Source organism: Rattus norvegicus, chromosome 4 (genome assembly GCF_036323735.1).
Source record: "Rattus norvegicus strain BN/NHsdMcwi chromosome 4, GRCr8, whole genome shotgun sequence".
Lineage (NCBI taxonomy): Eukaryota > Metazoa > Chordata > Mammalia > Rodentia > Muridae > Rattus > Rattus norvegicus.
In genome coordinates, this window is record NC_086022.1 from 32,149,783 (window position 1) to 32,172,334 (window position 22,552).

General features: G+C 40.9%; 1 pseudogene across 1 annotated transcript; it reads right to left on the minus strand.

Annotated features, from left to right (window-relative positions):
* Positions 1 to 5,037: 5,037 nt before the first annotated feature.
* Positions 5,038 to 21,628, minus strand: Samd9l-ps2 (sterile alpha motif domain containing 9-like, pseudogene 2; annotated as a pseudogene). The gene is made up of 3 exons (XR_005503439.2): positions 21,354 to 21,628; positions 19,500 to 19,590; positions 5,038 to 10,062 (listed from the first exon to the last, which is right to left on the minus strand). The product of XR_005503439.2 is annotated as a sterile alpha motif domain containing 9-like, pseudogene 2 (transcript).
* Between the last annotated feature and the right edge of the window lie 924 nt (positions 21,629 to 22,552).

Here is a 22,552-nt window from a genome sequence, read left to right on the forward strand (position 1 = left end):
CCCCGAAGCAAGGCTGACTACAGGACAACGGAGATAAGAGAGCTGCAGTGGGAATTGAGGACTCTTCAGGCCGTATAGCTCGTGCGTCCGCTGGAGAGGGAGGTAAGGACCGGTCGAATAATTGTTGTCTAATTGCCATGGGGAAGGTATGGATTTAGGAGGCTTGTTTCATAGGAGAGATCAAGCGCTCACTCAGGGAGAGAGGATTAAGAGTTAAGAAAAAGGATTTAATCAAGTTCTTTTGTTTTATTGATGAAAAGTGTCCACGGCTAATTTTAACTGAATTTTTTTTCTTTGTGTGAGAAACTTGTCCTTGGTTTATTATTGAAGGAGCAGAAATTAATTCCTATAGTTGGAATAAGGTTGGAAAGTGTTTAAATGTCTTATTGTAAGAAAAAGGATCCTAGGCGGTTCCGATTCAGGAGGTAGTGTCTGTGTCTTTGTGTCTTTGTGTTTTGTGCCGGCTAATCTCTGGGTCTGTAGTTGCCCTGGAGTTCTGGAGTTCTGGAGTTCTGGTTTTGCAGATGCTCCCATCTCAGGCTGAGAGGGAGGATCGTGTCTCAGGAGAGACGCAAATGTGAGTGGTAGATGTGCCAGGGACTCACCGATTGCGCTGCCCTGGGAGATGTCCCAGTAGGTAAGAAGGGACCCCAGGGACGCCTGGGAGATTCCCGTCTGGGTGCCGGTGAGGATTCGGCCATTCTCATGGATTGGAGAAAAGACCCGCCTTTCCGTCTGTCTGTATTTCCAGAGTGGTCTTTGTCTGTGTGTCTTAGGTCTTTGTTTTGTGTTACTTGTGACTTTGACACTGGGAAGATTCTGGTTGGGAAGGAGGAGCAATGTGGAATCTGCTCCTGTTCATCTGTCTTTGCTGAGCTCATGGAAGCTCCCATCTGAATCAGCTCAGTTTTGTGGCAATCTTGTGGCAGCCGCTTGATTTTTGTTTTGTGCGCACTTTTGGGTTTTTTTTGTCTGTTAATCTTTTGGTTGTCTTTCTATGTGACTAAATGCTTTTGCCCTCTTCAGCAGACCTCTATTTTCTGGACTCTCTTCTTGTTTTCTCACCATCCCACTTGGGATGCTTGTTAGTGGCTGTTACAGGAAATCTATAATGCTCACTTGAGTGTGCTCGAGAAACTAGAATTTCAGGTTTGCCCTGGGTTCCTTTTGGATAGGTGTGGGGATAGGCTTGATTTCTATTGCAAATGATGTCACATTGCATATGTTAGTACTCCTAACACTTCTTGGGACTGTGCCTCTGGGATCACAACCTGTATAAGTTTAGAAGTTCTAAAAGGCAGTCATGACCTTTGTGTGTAGGTTCAGATAGTGTCCAGATTGGAATCCTGATTCTAAAGACTTAGTAAGACACAAAAGAGAGTTGAAAATTACTTAGGGCTATCTTAAGGCGCAGTCCAGCTAGGTGCTGCAAGGACATCTGCTGTTGCCCTGCAACACAAGGCTTATGGAGATAAAGCTTCAGTTGTGTTAATACAGAATTGTGGGGTAGAGTCTTGAAAGTATTTAAAAAAAAAAAAGAAACCTGGTAAAACATATCTTATTCCAAACAGCAATTAAATTGGTTATTACAAAATAATGATATTTGGCCTATCACATATACAAATTTTTCAGGCAAACTTGGTAATTTTACTCTTTGCATGCTTTTGTACTTCCTATAAATTTGTGCATGCAACCCATAGGAAATGAGCTTACTGTATTATAGGTGGTTCATCTAATGAAACGGCTACATGTATGATTGGATCACTTGTTTATTCTCTTCAGTTTCCCCTGCTTCAGCACAGATTATTAAATTACGTGCTGTAGCCACTGTTTTTAAAATTAAAAAAAAAATCAAGCTTTCAATTCATATACTGATAGCCAATGTATGGCTTATGGTTTACAGTTGATTAAAAAGTTTCCCTTTTTAGATACTACTAGCCCTCAAATTATACAACTACTTAATGCTATATTAGAGGCAGGTTTTCTACTTGAAATCAGTGAGTGATGATTTCTGTGTAAATGTCTGACAACTCACTGTCCTTTCAGTGCTCTGGCTCAGACAACTAAACAAAACCATAGACCCAGCTCGTTGAAAATGGTAATGGAGTTGATAACACTCCCTTACAAAAAGAGGAAGACTCCATTTGCTTACTTTCAACTCCCATCCTCACCTTACCAGCTCAGGTATTTCTAGTACGACAGTATCTGGATGCTTGTGTTTAGGTAAATAAAGCTGGTGAGGGGCTGGAGTGATGGCTTAGTGGTTAAGAGCACTAAGTACTGTTCCTTTATAGGCCATTTAAGAACTCAAACTGGATTGCCTGGACCCCTTAGCAAGGGAGGACAATGATACCAGGCAGATTATAGGCCTTACATAGGAACAGTTAGTCAAAAAAAATCTCATTCTTTATATATCCAAAACAATAATGCTGGAGACAATAATTTGGTATAAAAGTCAATATATAAATACAAGTGCTCAGTGTCCTCAATTTAATCCTCAAGGACTTATCTTAATAAATAATATTTTAACAATATTTTAATAAATAAAAAAGGGGAGTTATCCCTGTATGCTAAAATATGCTCCTTTTATTTCAATTTTAAAATTTGGATGCCAAGGAACACTCTGTGTTTATGACACCCTACAACTAGGCATACTTCTGCCTAGGTGAAATAGAAAGATCCACATATTGGCATGATCCTGTTCAGATATTTTATATGGGGAAGAGGGAATCTTTGTGTTTTTTCTACAGGATGCTACAGGAGTGTGCCAGCTGCCCGAGTGCCTGGTGAGACTTGCTGATCCTGGGAGCATGAAGATTCAGCTCTTGTGGTTCAGGTCCCTGAAGTCATTCCTCTGCCCTGAGAGGAAGGTGGAAGATTCCCCCTCATCTTTTGTCATCACAGAGATTTTGGCGTTTCTGCAGTCAGTGTTACCACTGCGTGTGTCCCGTCCCACCTCGGCCTGCGCTCCGACCCTCTGTGCACTGCTGCTTGCTTGAAGCTGCTGTGGACTGGCGAACTCTGCCCTGGTTCTGCAGATCTCAGACATGGTTCCGTTGCCTGCTGCTTGTTCCAGAGAAGAATGACTGATTCTGAACTGTCCTGGGAAAGACCTTGACATTTTGCTGCTATTGTAGCAGCCATTACTGCTGCAGCCATTGGGTCTGCAGTGTCTGGAGTTACCTGCCCCCCAATCTATTGTTAGGCAAGCACAGTGGGTGAACTTTCTGAAGTAGTTGCTAACAATTGGGAATTCTAAATTTTAATACAGGAGAGGCTTGACTAGGCCCTTGGTGGTATGGCCATAGCAGCTGAGGAGAACCAGATGAGGTGCCCACTACTTATCGGGAGAGGCTCATTTCCACAATCTCTTATATTACTGCCATCTGGCTCCTACTCTTTCGCCCCTGGGCTCAAGTAAGAGGAATGAGAAGATGACCCAATGTAGCTATCCTCAGGGACGGGCAACTTCCTCTGACCCTTGACCAATCTAAGACATGGTCCCTTTGGGGGCGACAAGGTGATCCTATGACAGATAAGGCTGGGGTTCAAGAGGTCGATCCTAAGACAGAGGTGGCTACACCCCGTTTAAATGTACGGGCCGGTCAAATGCTCCTCTGCCCAGTTTCTCCCCCAATAACACACACGTATAGCCCAGAACGGTGTGTTGCAGCATAAGTTCATTCCTAGCCATTGGGGTGCAGTCCTAACTGCAAGAGTGGCTTGCCATGGCCGAGCTGGGCACTCTGTGAGGCATGTCTGATCTATCTCAGACCACTACTTCCACCTAATGGTCCTTTTTTTAAAAAAGAATAACGGGGGAGATGCAGTGAGCCATATTGGATTTGGGCCTGGCCGTTTTGTGACTGCATAACTCAAGTTTGCTACTTGACTCTGGCCTGCATGGCCACAGAGGTTTAACCTTGAAATGACTGCCATACAGACTTGAGATTGTTGAACTAAGAGCCTCTCCCAGGAAGACCCTGGGAGCAATGACAGGATGTTTCATCCTGAGCAAAACACCGGATGTCCCTGAGCAGATTCCTAAGAAGGGTTCGACCTTTTCAAAGAACAGGTCCCCGGAAGACTGTTGCCTCTTTGTTATAGTAGGATATCTTGCAGTGTAGTGATTCACCTTATATCCTTGGGCACTTCCCAAAGTCCCCCACCCTAAGCTTCAGTTCCTGCTTCTATTCCTGCCTCAGCACATTAAATGCTGTACATTTCTCTCAATAAACGAGACCTTGACAACAGAATCTTGCTTGGTCTCCTTCTTCTCTTCACCCCCATTTTGGCCCACAGGTAGAAAGCCTCTTCGGGACCCTGAATAACTGGGTCCCCGCTGGCGGGGACATCTTTGAATCTTGTTCCCTTCACTTTTGCATTCCAAAGTAAAAAGGTGGAAAAAGGAATTGTGTGAATAGACATATGCATGCACTGAGAGAGTTTAATAGAAGAGCTGAGTACAATGAATGTACTTTACACAGAAGCTTTTTCCAAGTGTTAGTAAGAGGTGAGTGGACCTCTGGGTGCTTGAAGTCTCAATAACCTGCCCCAGGCATTGCCTTCCCTCCCCCCTGCCCACACACTCTCATATAGACACTCACACAGCAATTACTAATATATGAATATATTAAGATCTTAGTATGTATGTATAAAGTTCCAGCTCACTCGAGTAGAGATCTCTGAAACTCTGTTTGTGTCTAGGTTTTAAAGTTTATTTCTCTCTCTCTCTCTCTCTCTCTCTCTCTCTCTCTCTGTGTGTGTGTGTGTATGTGTGTACACATGGGCTTGTATACACATGCACACATGAGCACATGTATATTGCCACAGTGGTGGTGCAGATGGACATTAGATTCCCTTGTGCCAAACTTAAGAGGTTGTGAGCCACTGATGTGGGTGTTGGGAACTGAACTCCGGCCCTCTGTGAGAGTAGCAAGTGCATTTAACTGCTGGGCTGTATCTCTAACCTTACTTTTATCCTATTCTTAGTTAAATCCCTGGTGTGATAATGAAGAAATAATTCAGAAAAGTCAGTTAATTTACAACAAATTTTTATTGACCAGTTACAGTGTGACTCAGAGACCAATTGAAATGTTTTAAACAATTATATCTACTTGGGAGTACATACTGAGGATATGGGAATGGCTGATGCTACTGTGGCTAAGCTCTGTTGTATGGATATATTTCCTGTCCTACAAAGTTTCCCAGAACTGATTCAGAGAAAAAGAAGCAAACTGTGTGATTATAATTAAGCCAATAATGCCATGCAAATTCTATGGGCTAGGAAGAGTAAGTACAATGAGAGATGCAAAATAACATTGTTGAACTAATATACCTCCTCATATTACTTTTATGCCATATGCCAGAGGGCCCTCAATGGAAAATCCAAGGTAGAAGGACACTCTCTCTATGTTCCTTCCACTTCTGAGTGGACCAGAATACACAGAAGTCACGGGTATTTTTATTTTTGCCTCTGTTCCATATTCTAGTGAGATTAGTTGGCCTTCAGCCTGGCCATCCAGCAGGCATAGGATGTCTTTGACCTCTCCTTTTTCCCACACTACTCCACTCTGCCAGAAAGAATTTGAATCTTGTACTTCACTGAAGTAGCGCTCGATTTCAGCCTTGTGAACAAGACTGTTAAGACCCTTCTTCTGCCCCTGGTAGAAGAGTGTGCTTGGCTGCCTGGACCTGCACATGTGCTTGTACTGTCTCCTGAAAGATCGATTCAAGGATGAGACATACTTTTCTATCAGTGAGGAATCTTGATCTAGCTCTTTGTTTTCTGGCCAGAATAGGAGACAGGCCAGGAAATAAGGGTCAGGATACGAATGAGTTAGTCCCACAATCTGCAGGACCTCTCTGAACTTTTTTTTCAGTGTGCTAAATGACAGGATGTGCTTGGAACTAGGCTTTAGACAACTGAGAATAATGTTGGCCAAAATGAAATTTTGTGTGTCCTTTATCAGTGCCTTTGACAATTGCTTGTTTAAGGTATGCTGTAATAGGAAGGCATAGTGTTCCACTATATTTTCCATGTTGTTTGCTTCTTTGTGGTTTGGGTTAAGATATTCAAGGAGTCCTGAAAATGTATCTGCTCGCCAAGCTTTTATGCGCTTCCTACAGTTCTCCTCTTGGAGTAACAGATCTTCTTTGCCCTGTAACTCCTGGCAAAAACGTTTTGCATATTTCTTGAAACAGTGCCTGACTTTTCTACATAGTGAGAGTTCTGTCAATTCTTTTGGAGTGTTCCTTCATTTCAGAAGACCCATATAATCCAAAAAAAAAAAAAAAATCAAAGGATCATTTCAAATTCTGTAGGAAGGTTGTAAAGTTGCTGAGAACTTTGGGTTCTGGAGGGATGGTCCCCTTTCCAGATAAAAACTGTGCCATAGATTCTTTTGACATTTCATTTTCTTTATGGAAAGGAGGTGTGAGCTGAAGAAGCTGGATAGTGTCAAGACCCACTTCTATTTCCCTGAAGAAGCCAGCTGTATTTTATGTTATTCTTTGGAATGTCGGTGGTGGCCAGACCTCAGTTTCATAGTCTTTACTGTCAGTTTGTTCCTGAGACTTTTTGAAGGCTTTCAAAGACTTTTCACCAACATCTAGGAAGCATGTTAGATCATCCACACTAAGACTTCTACAAGTGTTATTTTTACCTAACAAGCATCTGATGTCACTTTTGTAAACTCGACCAAGTGTGCCTGAAATATAGGAATTCTTAGGTGCTTTCCTTTTGGCCTGATTTGCCGAGACCAGAGCACTGCTAAAGTTCTTCTCTTTAAGATAGAAGTGTCTTGCTAAAGCTCGACAAATGAATGCATTTTGTGGGAATCAGTTACTTCCTGCAGTCAGGACCTTTTCAGTTTCCTCATCCTGCAATTCTTCAATGAATGGGGAAAACAGTGTGTCTATTTCAGCTCCATGCTCCTTGCATTGTCTCGTAAGCAAGAGAGTTTGCACATCGTGCCTAAATTTCTCTCTTCCTAGTCCAGAATCATAGAATATGTTCTCTTTTAGCATATTCAGTGCAATCTGACACTTATCCATTCCGTGGCTCATTTCCAGTTCTTTTAAACAGTGGATGGCAATTAGAGGGTGAATGATACGTATACCAGCATACCTCCCATAATCTGAAACTTCAGTCCTTATTAGAAGTGTAGAATAGGTTCCCATGTTGTCTTCTACAGTTTTGGGTTTCCCACGTTTAATTGTGAAAGTGATTCCCAAAAATATTTCACACTGTGATACTGAAATGTTAGAGTCTATAATGTAAGTGTTCAGTAATGCCAGATAAGAAATGAGCTGGGCTTTTCTGCTGTGAGCATCCAGGTTCTTCAGTGTATTCTTCACTACATTCTTTATATAAGTTGTATCAAAATTGTCTTTCAAGATCATGAAGGAATAAAAGTTTTCACAGTCCTTATACTCCTTTTCTATTCCTGCAGTTTGGCCTCAAAGGCTCTTTTTTCTTTTGGAGAGAGTTGGTATTTTAGTGAAATGCTATCAGCTAATTTTGCACTTTCATCTGGATTCTGAGATCTCATACAGTTTAGGATGATTACTAAAGTTTTTTCATATCTCACACCCTTTTCTGCTATAAAGGAATTGATGGCATTCTATAGAATATAGGTTTTCTGTTGTTCTTCGAAATCATCCACAAGGAGAAGAACGGGAATGTAATCCTGGTGGCTGGAAGCCTTGTAGCTGATAAGCTTGCTTACTTGCTCTCCAATCTCTCTAAAATCGGTTGCTTTGTTTTTCAAGACAGCACACCGGAACTTCTGCCTTAAGTCCCAGAGAACATGCATAGCCAACGTTGTACCTCCACAGCCTGGGTGATGGTACAAGTTGATGACTTTGGCAAATACTGGTTTAGGAGAGTCTGCACACTGCTGTATTAAAGTTGTTAGCTCTTCAAAATTATCTCTTTTTACAAAAGCTGAAGATTAGTTTTCAGAAGAAAAATAAAAGTTCCACCAGGATACTCTGCCTCCTCGATAAAAGTGTTCTTCTCTCAATTTCTTAAATTCTAGGAATTGAGATTCATCTTTCTCTATGTCTTTGTCTCTACACTCATTTTCACAGAGGATTTCCAATGCACTCATGATGTCTTCATCCATTTTCTCCAGAATAACTGAGGAGGAACCACAGGAGGGCAAAAATCTCCTTGAAGACTGAATCACTGATTTCAGTTTGAGTATGGTGCTGTTGACCAGTTCTATGTTTAAAGTGGAAATGCTATGTTTTGCTAAATCATCTTTCATTTCCAGTCTTACTTGTAGGAGATCACTCCATTGTTGGTAGATACTTGGGTTTACACAGATGCATAACATATTATCCATTCCATTAAAAACTTGATAGAAAGCACAGAAAGTCTCAAGGAGTGGATCCTTTTGATTTTCTACTGGAGAAAGTAAGAGAAACATCACCAAAACCTTCCCCCTTGCTATTATATTTCCATCTGTGAGGAATGAAATGACCTTTCTAACACCAGAAGCTCTATCTCACTGCCATAAATGTGGCTCTAGAGGTTGACATGACAAGTCTACTCTGCCATTGCAGAAGATCCAACTGGGCTGCTCATAAAGTTTCAGAGTGGAAATTTTCTCTTCTATGGTAGTTTTTTCCTCATAATGACTGGGTAGGTGAAGGTTCGCTACCCTGCTTTCTCTGTAAGCTTTGACCACTCCCTTGATGTGAGAGTAAGGATCAAAATCTAGCACAGCAAACAATTTAATTTCCTTTATAATATCTAAGTGCTCCATTTGTGTTGATACACAGGAATTTGTTACAAGAATGTACCAATCATAGTAAGATTTATCAAGTGAGCCTTGGTGTCTGGTCAAAAGTTTAGACAGTTTTAGTCCTTCACTGTCTTTCTTAGATACCACCACACATTCTTCAGCTGCTTTTCTAGATGCTATCAACATCTTTAAATTCTCAAGAAATTTTTTGAACTCTCTATCCCGTTGTTTGGGGTTGCCCAGGATATCCCGAGAGCTAGCTCCTTCTCTCACAAACAATGAAGTATCTTTGCTTTGTTTCCATGTTGTACCTGTGCAAGTTTGCAACATAACGTAGAAATACTTTTCTTGACATATAGAATGTTTGGGAATAACATCCACCTCGATGACAAATCTATTAGATTGTGTATTGTTCAGCAGAAGGACTTCCACAAACCTTGGTTCCCGGATACACGCCCTGGCTTCATAGATATCACTGTCTTCAAAATACTTTGTGATCATTACATTGAAGTGGTTAATAAAGATGTCTTTACTGGTGACTTGCACACCAACAATTTCCCCATGTGGTTTGTCCTTTACTCCAAAATGGATAGTACCATTGGTACGTGTATTCATGCAAGCTGCTGCAAATCGGAACGTCTCGTTGCTGAATTTCATCTTCATTTGCTCTTGTGTGGCTGTCTCTGTGTTTGTGAAGGCTTTGAATTCATGAACTGGGTCAATGAGATTGAGTGGCCCTGTCTCAGCCACTCGCAAAATAGAATGTTCTATGTATCGTTTGGCATCATGGGCAAAATTAAAAGGGTGTGGCATGCAAGACATCTGTTCTGATTTGGGCTTATTACCTTTCATGTCTTTAGTCTCTACATCACCTAATGTGTTTATTTCCATAAGACTTGGTTCTTGTTCCTCATTCTGCCCTGTCTCTCTAAGACCAAGGTCACTGTTCAATGAAATTGAGTTTTCTTCCTCACTGTTACTCTTTTTTGGTTGTTCATTTATAGAGAGTGTTTTATTATTTAATTGTCTGGAATCTTGATTGTGACCTTCAGGGGAACTAATTAGTTTGTTATACATACGTTTTATCAGAAGTGCTGGACCCCGTGGCAAGCCCATTTCTCTAAGATCCTTTTCAGTTAGTTCCTGCAGGACCATCCCTGTTACCTCTTCATCAAACACGATTTGGGCATATTTCTCATCAATTTTAAGGTCTTCAGTTATCCATTTTCTTATGTGTTCTTTGGTCCAGTCTTTGATCAATTTAGGTTGAGTTGCGTGCCTATCCATGTCCAAGCTTCAAAGTTGTTCCCTGAGAAACGTAATATGACAATATCTTAGCATTATACTTTATCATGGAAATCACACAGGCAACTTGGAATGTAACCTCATACAAATTATATAAAGATGCATGATAAGTTTTAAAAATAACTTTAAACCATATGGCAGTCATTCTATAGTATATATTAGACCTGAGTATTTCCCATTTCACATGCAATTGTAATTGTGATTCTGAAATAAACAGTAGCTGCTTGCCAGTTGATACATTCCTTGTCTTTGATAATGTTCCCTTTAAGACTTATCTATGTGGAAGTTGGGATTTTGTAACTTAAAAAAAGAATACTCAGAAACAAAATTATCTGTTTTTGTAGAATAATGTTTTAGTTAAACTTTAAACATATGAACATCCAGAAAACTTAATATTCTTAAACTCAAACTGGTCAGTAAACATGATAATGATCTGAACAGGCCAAAGCAATTTTAAGCATAAAGAATAATGTAAGGGTATCATAATACCTGATCTCAAATTATACTCCAGAGTTGCAGTGAAAAACCAACATGGATTTAGCACAAAAACAGTCTCAGAGACTAGAGGATCCAGAAATAAGGCCTATAGCCACAGTAATCTAAATTTCTACACAACTGTCAAAATCACACATTGAAAAAAGTATAACCTTATCAAATGTTTCTCTGGAAAAACAGGATATAAGGAAGAAAAAAAACTAGGTGACTATTTCTAGATTTTAAAAAGCAGCCGTGAGCTTCCTGTTCTCCACTGGCTAGTAGTTATAGCTATTTCTGTACATTAGGCATCTGTACGGGCACCACTGGTTAATGTGTACATAAGTGACAACTGTGTTTAGGTGTGTATATGGTGTGTGTGTGTGTGTGTGTGTGTGTGTGTGTATGTGTGTGTGAGAGAGAGAGAGAGAGAGAGAGAGAGAGAGAGAGAGAGAGAGGGAGAGAGAGAGAGTCTGTGTATGTGTATTCTGTGGTATGGACAGTGTGTTTATGTATTATGTGTGTGGTGCACATGTGTTGTTCACATATGGTATAGCATATATGTGCGTGATGTATTTCTTTGTCATGTACGTATCTGTATAGTATATGTTTATGTGGTATAAAAGTATATTTTATTTGTCTGATATAGTTGTTGTTGTCTCAGCTCACTGCTGAATAACTTACCCTTTCTAGCTCTTTCTGAACTCTGGCTGTGTGATTCAACTGATCTGTTCTAGCTCAAACTCTTCTCCAAGGTACTTATTCGAACTGGCTTCTCAGCTCCTCAATGAATTACTCTGCTTGGCCTCAAACTAACTCTGGCAGTTCGTTCTAATCTTCTGACTCCTTTTTTATTCTCTGGCTTCAACTGCCTCTGCTGACCTGCCCTGCATGAACTGCACAAACTCAATGGAACTCATGAATGAAATCAACCATACTGCATTAACTTCATTGCCTGAACTGGTTCCCAACTGATTGACCCTCCCTGACTTCTCTTTCCTGTGCTGTTCTTGTAAGAGTTGGGTGGCTTCTATAACTAACTCATCTATCAAATCTTTCTCTGATTTATTACTTTGCCTCCTAATTGGACATCACTTTGAAAGGTAGCAGCATCCTTTTACAAAGTAATCTTACTTTCACTGTTAGGAATTAAAGGTGTACACTAATGGTGTGTCTGGTCAGATCACACAGACCTACCTTGAGGGTCTTTAGATGTGATCCTTACCAGAGCAGTTCTTTTGATTTTTGTACTAAAATTCCTCTGTAATGTGGTATGTCCATATACCTATAACTGGTATGTGTGTGTGAGATGTGGGGCTGGTGGGCCCTCTGTTTTTAAATTATCTCATACAATGGCAGTGACCCATTATGTGTCCTTTGCTGGTTGAATCACAGGGAAATAGAAGCAGCATTCTTCTTAAGTACAGTGACTCTCATCTCTTCTTCCCAAGCCAAGCCTGATATCATTTTATCTCTTATTACAGAAGCTTCCTCATTGTTTAAGGTTAAAGATCTGGGTAATGTAGTGATACTCTGATTAAAATTAAAAAGTTAAAAAAAAGAGTGTGGTTGGGATATAGTTCCATGGCAGAACCCTTTCCTAGCAGGTGGATGGTCCTGATTCAATTCCAAGTGCATGAGCACACACACACACACACACACACACACACACACACACACACACACACACAGATGTAACCCTTTATAACATCAGAACTTCCTCAGCTCCCCACCTCTACAATGGTGGTTGAAAAGTAAAGCAATATTTTACAGGATCTCTCTCTCTCTCTCTCTCTCTCTCTCTCTCTCTCTCTCTGTTCATACTGGGAACACAACCATCTGTTAGGCATGGACTCTATACTGAGCTACATCCTAATCTTAAACTATTGTATTTGTGATAGTTTTGCATGATTTTTCCAACAGTCTCAAAAACATTTTATATGTCCACACAGCACAATGCAGAAGCTCCGGGTTTATAGGTGACAATGGTTTGGGTAAAGAAGTATTCCTACAACTGGCTCTTTTTTATGACTTCAACTTTAAATGCTGGATAGACTGTAGGAATGCATTTGAAACCCCTGGGCCTTTGATAGCGACCAAAATGCCACCTTGTGTGTATATAGGAGAAGAGGCTGTGGCCAGGAAAAATATCTGATGGTTAAAGTAGGTCTCTTTCCAGCCAGGCTGTTCCATAAAGGGGGCAATATGAGGGAAACCATTGCTGTTCTTGTTCATCTGTTTCAGAGGAACTCACGGGAAACCTCTGTGTTAACATGGGAGAGGGATGCTGGCTACTGCTTGGAGAATCTTCCCCTGTATACTTAGGCTGATTGAGCAGTTCCAGGGTTCTGCACTCTTATTAGTCCTCCATTCTGCAGTCTGTTCCTAAAGAACTTTTATCTTGATATCTTTGGGGATCAACAGTGTCAGAGAAACATACTGTCACAGCTGTTGACTTCAAGGCAGGGCCTGAGCAACAGCCCAGGCATGCCCTAACTTAAGGTAGGGCTGGAGCCCAACAGGGCACACCCTGCTTCCTCATTTCGGGGTCAGGAAACTGCACAGGTTTGTTTCAGTTTCCTGAATGATATATTACAGCAATGCTTTTCCCCAGATTATTACTGCATGCTAGGTGTAAAAGAAAGACTCAGCGAAAATGGTGGCTAAACTTCCCACGTTTCTGCCTTAGATTAGATGTAACTTTTGACACACTACATAGTATAGAGTTTGTAGTTGGTTATGCCGTTCTACATCATTTAGTATGCTTAGATTCTTGGTAATCTGCAGTCCCGTCCACCTCCAGAACACTCTATTGTTCCCTCAGTGGGCCGTCAACAGTCAGCACTAGGCCCAGTTAACAGTACGGGATGAAAGAAATGATACTCTCTTTCCTTCTAGAATATTTAACAAGGAAAACATGCATTTGATAAGCCTATGCAATTGTAGAGATATGGCTTCATTTTCAGAATTAGGTTTTTGTGGAGAGCCACAATAACATTCGCCACCACAAGATGGCGCCGGCTTCCACTGCACCCCACGTGGAACGCAGTGATAGCTTTTGCCATTACAAGATGGCGCTTGCCTCTGACCCGCCAGCCGACTTCCTTTCAGGAAGTTAACTGTGTGCTCATGTGCAAGACTGCCTTCGTGCCAGGTCTTTGCCCACTCCGGGGCATGCCTAATGAGATCATGGGTAAGTGACCAATCAGGTGTGGATGCGACACGCTAGGGTGTATATAAGCCCTGCCATGCCGGCGCCTCAGGCCCCTCTCTTTAAGATTCAATAAATGTTTAGCTGCAGAAAGATTCGTGTGTCCCCGTGTGTTCTTGCTGGCAAGATAGCGCGGGGCATCTGGTGCCGAAAACCCGGGATAGAAACTCCACACCATAGCCAGGCACCGAGAGAGGGGTCCTCCATCCGCGGAGAGAATCCAAAGCTGCAGGACGCGGGTAAGCTCTGAGAGATATGTTTGGTCTTGATCTGTTCCACTTCACTCCCCGGCTAGAAGATGCGGCAGAAGTTTTTGTTATCGTTTTAGCAGCCTTCATGCTTTCTCTTTTGGTTTTTGATTTTTGGCTGCTGCTAGACAGCGTCAGAGGTCATATGGGAGCCGCCCAACTGTAATAGCAGGGCAGAGAGTGCTAGGGGAGTTACAAGGCAGCATGTCAGAAATAGAGCGGGGTAAAAAATTAAAGAGCTCAAGGAGAAAAGATACATATAAGCAAAAAGGTCCTTCCAAACACTCCAGATCTGAGGAAGTGAGAGGTTGGGGAAAGAACGCCCCGGGAGAGATGAAACAGAGAAAGGAGAAAAAAGTCTTGAAAAGGAGAAGTCTTTATCCGGTAAAGGAATTAGAGGCTTCAGAGCTTGATAGCTCAGAGACAGACGAGCTTAGCTCCTCTGAGGAAGAAGATTTAAAAGATGAGGCAGCTCGCTATGAAGAAGAACTTCACAGAGTCATACTGATCAGATTCGATAGAGGTAGACCGCCTGAAAAATTTACTCAGGAGAATCAAACAAAAGGACATCTCAATGCCCATGCACAGCTTGATGGAGTTAATGTAATTGGGTTGTGAATAAAAATATTCAGGACTGTGTTTCACTTCCATACCATTTGTGAATGTCAGTTGTGCTGCTCAGATATCCCATAATATATCTTAGTATCTTACAGGAATTTGGTTTCAACACGTTGATGGACTAGTCCAGGAATTGAGACAATCCATCGTCCATATCAACTCCACTCGAGTGGATGGTCACCGTATAAGTGGTGGGAAAGGGGAAATCCTACCTCTCTGCTGACTCCTATTGGAATCTGGGTTCCCTTTCGTGGAACACCATCTGGTTTTTTCCCTCTTTGTCTATTGTCTTTCCTTGGTGCACCAAGCTGTCCGTGTATGTCAGTTTATGTCTGTGGTTTTTGTTTCTTGTTGCTTAAATGTTTTATGTTTCATGTTCAAAAGAGAAAATGGTAAAAACTTTATCTGCCGGTCGTTCACATCTTGATTTGGTTTTAACTCGTTTCAAAAAAGGAACAAATGAATAAAAGCAGTTTCAATTGGTCTTTAGAGCCCTGTACCTGTAGCCAGGAGTCTAGGTCAGCTGGAGAAGCTGCCCAGGGGCTAAGCGTCTGCACGAGCTGATCTTAAAGGTGCCAGCAGCTCCTCAGCTCCTTTGGTACAGGAGCTAATAGCTGTTTCTCTTAGAAAAATCCCTGACTTATTATTTGACTCAACAGGTGACAAGGTGCTTCTCTTAAAATCATAGCTAAAAAGGTAAAAATGGTGCTTGGTCTAAATATTAAAGATATGTGTAGCCACTTCAATTTTGTTTCTCATTGGTTTTAAATGTATAAATATGCTCTACATGCCTTGGTCATGGATTGTTGGCTTTTAAATTATTAGATATGGTTAAAAAGGTATAATATTGGTAACAGAAAGTTGACATAAAGCTGGTAATTTGGATAAAGTCATTCTAGACAACATATGACATGAGCCAACCTAGGAAAATAGGTCTAAATTGAGATAATATTTTTATAGAATTCTTATTCTAGAAACCAGGCTTTTAAAAGAATTTAGGACAATGTCTCTTTGTTGAGGTACTGGAGACTACACCATCGTGCGTTCATATGCAGGAATTGGCAGTCAAACTTTGTAACATGAAGGACAGACTTGGCGTTTTAGAGACTGGATTTTGGAGACTAGATTGTTGGAGGTTGAGTTTTGCTTTCCAAAGTTGTGGTTTGCCCTGAAGCTATCTGTATTTTGATGCTAATTCCACTGCCCCAAGAACAGCTGCCTAGTCAGTACTCAGAACTCAGGTGACTTTCCAAAATTGTGGCTGTGCTCTGGTGTTACAAGGAGAACTGAAAGATTGTGATTAAAGATTGCCAGTGTTACATTGACTAACTCAAACTTATTTGTAATTAAGAAAAATCAAACAGGTAGAGATTGTTACAAGATTTACACAGGATTGATGAGGTTTTAGAACTTGTGAGAGCACTACAGCCAGTTTGTTTACTCCAACTGCCGTTTCAAGATAGATTTAGAGGATTGATTTTGAGTTTTCATTTCGTGAGCTTGCTTATAATTTTAGAGAGCACATAAAGTGATATCATTAGGAATGGCTAACAGCCTTGTATTATGTAATTTTGTCGCTTCTTCAATGTTAGAAGTTAGAACTTAAGTCTTTTCAGTGTATATGGAAATTTTTACTACAAACTTCTGCTTTCAAAATGAGCTTTAATATTTGGGGAGTAGCTGTTACACTACTCCAGAAAAGAATATTTGAAACTAATTTTAAGCTTCTAAGGATATGTTAATTGGCTAAGTACCTCACCTTACCAGAGGACTTAGGTCTTTGTTATGCACATTGGAGATAAAGCTTCAGCTGTGTTAATACAGAATTGTAGGCTAGAGTCATGGAAGTATTTTAAAAAGAAACCTGGTAAAACATATCTTATTCCAAACAACAGTTAATTGGTTATTACAAAATACTGATATTTGGCCTATTACATATACAAATTTTTCAGGCAAAATTGATAATTTTACTCTTTACATGCTTTTGTACTTCCTGTATATTTGTAAATGCAACCCATAGGAAATGTGCTTACTGTATTTATAGGTGGTTCATCTAATGAAAAGGCTACATGTATGATTGGATCATGTGTTTATTCTCTTGAGCTTCTGTTGCTTCAGCACAGATTATTAAATTCTGTGCTTTAGCCACTGTTTTTAAATCAAGCTTTCAATTCATATACTGAGAGCCAATGTGTGGCTTGTGTTTTACAATTGATTTCAATTACTTAATGCTTTACTAGAGACAAGTTTTCTACATAAAATCAGTGAGTGATGATTTCAGTGTAAATTGTCTGACAACTCACTGTCCTTTCAGTGCTCTGGCTCAGACAACTAAACAAAACCATAGACCCAGCTCTTTGAATATGGTAATAGAGTTGATATAAAAAGAAGAAGACCCCATTTGCTTACTTTCAATTCCCAGCCTCGCCCTGCCAGCTCAGGGATTTCTAGTAAGACTGAAATTGGAAAATATTTACAGGTTTTGACATTTCTAATTAATGCTTATGTTTAGGTAAATAAAGTTTGTGAAGTACTAGAGAGATGGCTTAGTGGTTAAGAACACTAAATACTCTTACTTTATAGGACATTAAGAACTCAAACTGGATTGCCTAGACTCCTTAACAAGGGAGGACAATGATACCAGACAGATTATAGGCCTTACATAAGAACAATTAGTCAAAAAATCTCATTCTTTATATATCCAAAACAATAATGCTAGAGACAATAATTTGGTATACAAGTCAATTTATAAATACAAGTGCTCAGTGTCCTCAATTTAATCCTCGAGGACTTACCTTAATAAATAATATCTTTACTATATCTTAAAAAATAAAAAGGGGGAGTTATATACCTGTATGCTATGTATGCTATACAATTATTTAATAATACTCCTTTTATTTCCAATTTTAAAATTTGTATGCCAAGGAACTCCGAGTGTTTATGACACCCTACAACTAGGCATACTTCTGCCTAGGTGAAATAGAAAGATTCACGTATTGGCATGATCCTGTTCAGATATTCTATATGGAGAAGAGGGAATGTTTGTGTTTTTTCCACAGGATGCTACAAGAGTATGCCAGCTGCCAGAGGTGGTTGCTGAGACTTGCTGATCCTGGTTGCATGAAGATTCAGCTCTCGTGGTTCAGGTCCCTGGAGTCATTCCTCTGCCCTGAGAGGAAGATGGAAGATTCCCCCTCATCTTTTGTCATCACAGAGATTTTGGCATTGCTGCAGTCAGTATTACCGCTGCGTGTGTCCCGTCCCACTGTGGCCTACGCTCAGACCCTCTGTACACTGCTGCTTCCTGGAGAAGACTGGACTCCAGCCGTTGCTGCCCCCCTCATTCCCCTGGTGACTCTTGCTGCCTTAACTGGTGTTGTCATTTTGTAGTCTATAGCTTCACAGGAATGCCACCTGCGTGAAGCTGCCATGGACTGCGGAACTCTGCCCTAGTTGTGCAGATCTCAGACATGGTTCCATTGCCTGCTGGTTGTTCCAGAGATCCTGAACTGTCCTGGGAAAGACCTTGTTACTTTCGCTGCTATTGTAGCAGCCATTACTGCTACAGCCATTGTATCTACAGTGTCTGGAGTTACCCTCCCCCAATCTATTGTTAGTCAAGCACAGTGGGTGAACTTTCTGGAGTAGTTGCTAACAATTGGGAATTATAAATTTTATTATAGGAGCGGCTTGACTACGGCCCTTGGCGGTAACAGCTGAGGAGAACCAGATGAGGTGCCCACTACTTATCGGGGGTGGCTCTGTTTGGTGCAGCCCTATGCTGTGGATTAGTGTTCGTGCTATGGTTGGTTTACAAACTCAGATCTCAACAGAAACGTGACAAGGTCGTTATCACTCAAGCACTTGTGGCCATTGAACAAGGGGCCTCCCCTAGAATTTGGTTATCTATGCTCAAGAATTAGTCGGTATCTGAGTTCTCTGCTCTTGCACCCCATGGATCTGTGGATCCATTACACTGGGATGAGAGAGACTCAATGATTCTTTGATCAGCCCTTCTACATCGCTGAGGTTTCCTCATTGCACGCGATAGGGTGATCATGATTTCCCCACTAACTCATTTTCTGGCTGGCCTCTTTCATAGAGTTCACCCTAGGTCGTTTAGCAGTTACTGTCACACAGCACTGCAGTATCCAGAGACAGGCAACTTTCCTCATGCACAGACCAATCTAAGACACGGGGCCCGGTGGCGATAGGATTACCCTTCGACGGATAAGGCTGTGACATAGAGGAACGACCTAAGACAGGAGCCACAGCAGATGGACGTAACTGCAGGGACCTAGACCAGCCTCATATTAATAAAACAATAAGGGGGAGATGTGGAGAGCCACAATAACATTCGCCACCACGAGATCGTGCTGGCTTCCACTGTGCCCCACGTGGAAAGCCGGGATAGCTTTCGCCATTAAAAGATGGCGCTTGCCTCCGCCGCACCAGCCGACTTCCTTTCAGGAAGTTAACTGTGTGCGCATGTGCAAGAGTGCCTTTGTGCCAGGTCTTTGCCCACTCTGGGGCGTGCCTAATGAGATCATGGGTAAGCGACGAATCAGGTGTGGATGCGCCACGCTAGGGTGTATATAAGCCGCACCATGCCGGCGCCCTGGGCCCCTCTCTTTAAGATTCAATAAATGTTTAGCTGCAGAAAGATTCGTGTGTCCCCGACTGTTCTTGCTGGCGAGATAGCGCGGGGCAGGTTTTGTTTGCCTTAGCGACGAGGGCTCCTGTAGTTCAGGAGGGGGAAACAGATTCACTATGTAGCTGAGGCTGTCTTCAAACTCAAGATACTTCTGCTTCAGTCTCCCAGATGCCGGGGTTTCAATTGACTTTAGACATTAAAGAGAGTAAACATGCCTTTCAATACTAGAAACTTACCGAGTCTTTCCTGGAGATTTCTTTTTATAAAAGAAACTTGAGCTGTGTGTTCTTGGAGCTATTTCATTTGGAAATGTGGCAAAGTCATGTTCTGTAAGTCACCAGAAAGCAGATAAATATGCAGGACAGAGCTGGTCTTCCTAAAAAATGTATTTGCTCAGAATATATTATATCAAACAAACAAAAACACCAGTAAAGTCAACATCACAGTAAATTAAAATGCAAGCTAACGGACTGTTGTTCAGGAAGTGTTTATGGTACAGATTTCTCCCTTCAACTTCTACCCCAAGCATTTTTAAACAGCACCTTATAGAACAGTCAAAGGGATACTCTTCTTAGATACATCTTTCCCCATGCTTAAACCATTCTGGTAAAATAAATACCCAGTAGCATGCTGCAGGCTGGCCACTCTCCTGCTCTGCACACTACTTGCACTGTGATGTAAACCTTCCTCTCTGGATTTAACTAAAAGGGGAAACAGAAAATCTAACAGGACTCTCCTCTATTCATTCCAGAAACACTGCACATCAGGAATTTCCTCTGCAGCTCACGTATTCTTTCAGGCAGTGAGGGCTGCCACAGACCTTGGCTACTACATGGGCTGTTTTCACTAACTCAAAACCAGAGGCTGCCAGGAGACACCAAAGTGATAGACAGATTCTGAGATAGAAAACACTTTCACTCCATGAATCTCTCTCCTGATAAGTAGAACATCTTATCTTGTTATGATGTGCTAAACTCTTCAAAAATTCCCTTAGAAACACTAAAATGTCAAAAATTCTGTAATCTGCTTCCAACATTCTAGCAGTTCAGAACATAATTCAAATCTATGATATTTCTTCAATGAAGCGTTTAAAAAGCCTAGGGATTTTGCAAATTTTAAAAACATCTTGACGTTTAGTGTTGGAACGAAGTAAATCAAATTGCTATGATAGGTTTAAACAACCTTCGAGAATACCAAGTTGTTAAATCTTTGCTCCTTAGAACCTCCTACCTTCCTGTTTTAAAGGGTGAAAAAAGAATCTTATTATGTTAAATTCAATGCACCTACAGGACACCATGCTCCAGAGAACTTAGCCCTTAAAACTCTCCCACACTGAGCAAGGACAAGTGTATCTTCACCTTAGGGGTCCAAGACAGCTCACTTGATCTCCAAGCCCTGAGAAGGATGCTTAAAGAGAAAGAAACTTCCCACTTTTAGCTGCAGCCCTGGGGAGCTATGCACACTGAGGATCCCAGGAACTGAAACTAAACACAAGCAAGGTAGTTTTGTTTTTGTGAAAAGCACACTAATACTACACAATAAAAAGAAAACTACAACAACCCTCCCCACACACACACCATTTCCTTAGCTCCTTTGCTGTCTGAAATAGATGTAAAAGGAAAACTTAAATGACTAGGCCAGAAGGGTGCGGCCTTTGATGGATTTGCAAACAAAACTTGGGGGAAAAACATCTTACATTACATAGAAAGGAAGGTAGAAACTGACATTATCACATAGACCCTAGGTTCCACCACAACTTGTTGTTGTTTAATTTTGAAGTCCTTTTGCTTTATTTTTCAATCTTTCTTATCTGCCTGTTTGTCACAATGAAGAACTCGCTCATTATTCTTACCAGTTCTCATTATTTTAACTGTAGTCAACAGAGCACTTCTGCCCAGGAAAGCATTTACAAGTTAGTATCAGTTAAACATACTCCTACATATCTAATGTGCTGCTTCTACTAATTAACTTAGTATTTTAATCATACTTAAAAGTATGGATTGATTCAAAATTACAGCTAGAACTTTTAGAAATAACTTCCTCATCATGTGCATAAAAATGAGGAAAGATGTCATGATTCAGAAACTTACCAGTTTCCTGAAAACTGTATTCTTCCAGAAGCTTGAAAGCAGTGACTTTAAGCTGTGTTTTCTTATTTTTCTTCAGATACAATTCTCAGGATCCTGTTCAGAAACAAAAAAATCTGGGTTGTTTAGCTGCATGTTTCTCTGCCTTCAATGTGCAGCCTCTAAAGATGTGGTGCAGAATCAGAATGAGGAAGTAGTTTCACTTTTTTTTTTGCTCATAATCCTGAAGAGGGAGCCCAATGGTAGAATGCTTAGTTAGGATGCATGAGGCTCTGTGTTTGGACAGTAGACAGATTTAGAAATATATTATAGAAAATTATCAGTAAATGTGAACAATGCATAACATTTTTTCACCAGGCATATTTTTCAATCACAAGAGCTAAGAAACTGGAGAGAAGCACAAATAAAAAGAAAACAGACATTCCAGGAAAAATTACAATTCTTTGATTAGGTATCAGCTAAGCATTTGTTGGGTTGGATTATATCTCCTCAAAATTCATAAACCAAAGTTCTAATTCGAAGACTGTGGCTGCACTTGGATGTAAAGGTTTTTATTTTTTTAAGTTTATTTGGACAACAATTGGAATTAACATTATTGATAATCTTTCAGGGTTTGACTAAGGAACAAACTGAATCTGAAACAAAGCAGATGCCTTTTACTCTGGGTCATAATCCAGGAGATTGTGTGTGTGTGTGTGTGTGTGTGTGTGTGTGTGTGTGTGAGTGTGTGTGTCTGTGTGTGTGTCTGTGTCTGTATTCATTCTCTCATTTTTGTTAATTTTTGAGTTTATAATTTAATTACATTTCTCCCTTCCCCTTCAAATATACCATTATACAGCTTCCTGCTCTCTTTCAAATTCAAATTCATGGACTTTTAGAAAAAACAGCTAATTGCTAGTGTGTGTGTGTGTGTGTGTGTGTGTGTGTGTGTGTGTGTTTCCTAAATATAACCTGTTCAGTCCATGTAATGTTAGCTGTATGTAAGTTTTCAGGTCTGACGGTTTGGCACTGGACAATGAATTGTTGTGTACCTCCTTGAAGAAGGCCTCTTCTCCCATTCCCAGCCTTCCTCGGCTGCCTATAGTTGTGTGCACCTAAGGGCAAGAGAGTTCTTATAGATGGAACCATAATGAAGGGAGGGCTCTTTAAGGAGGCAGGTAATGGCAGGGTACAAGTAACCTGACAGGAGAAATGGGAAAAGA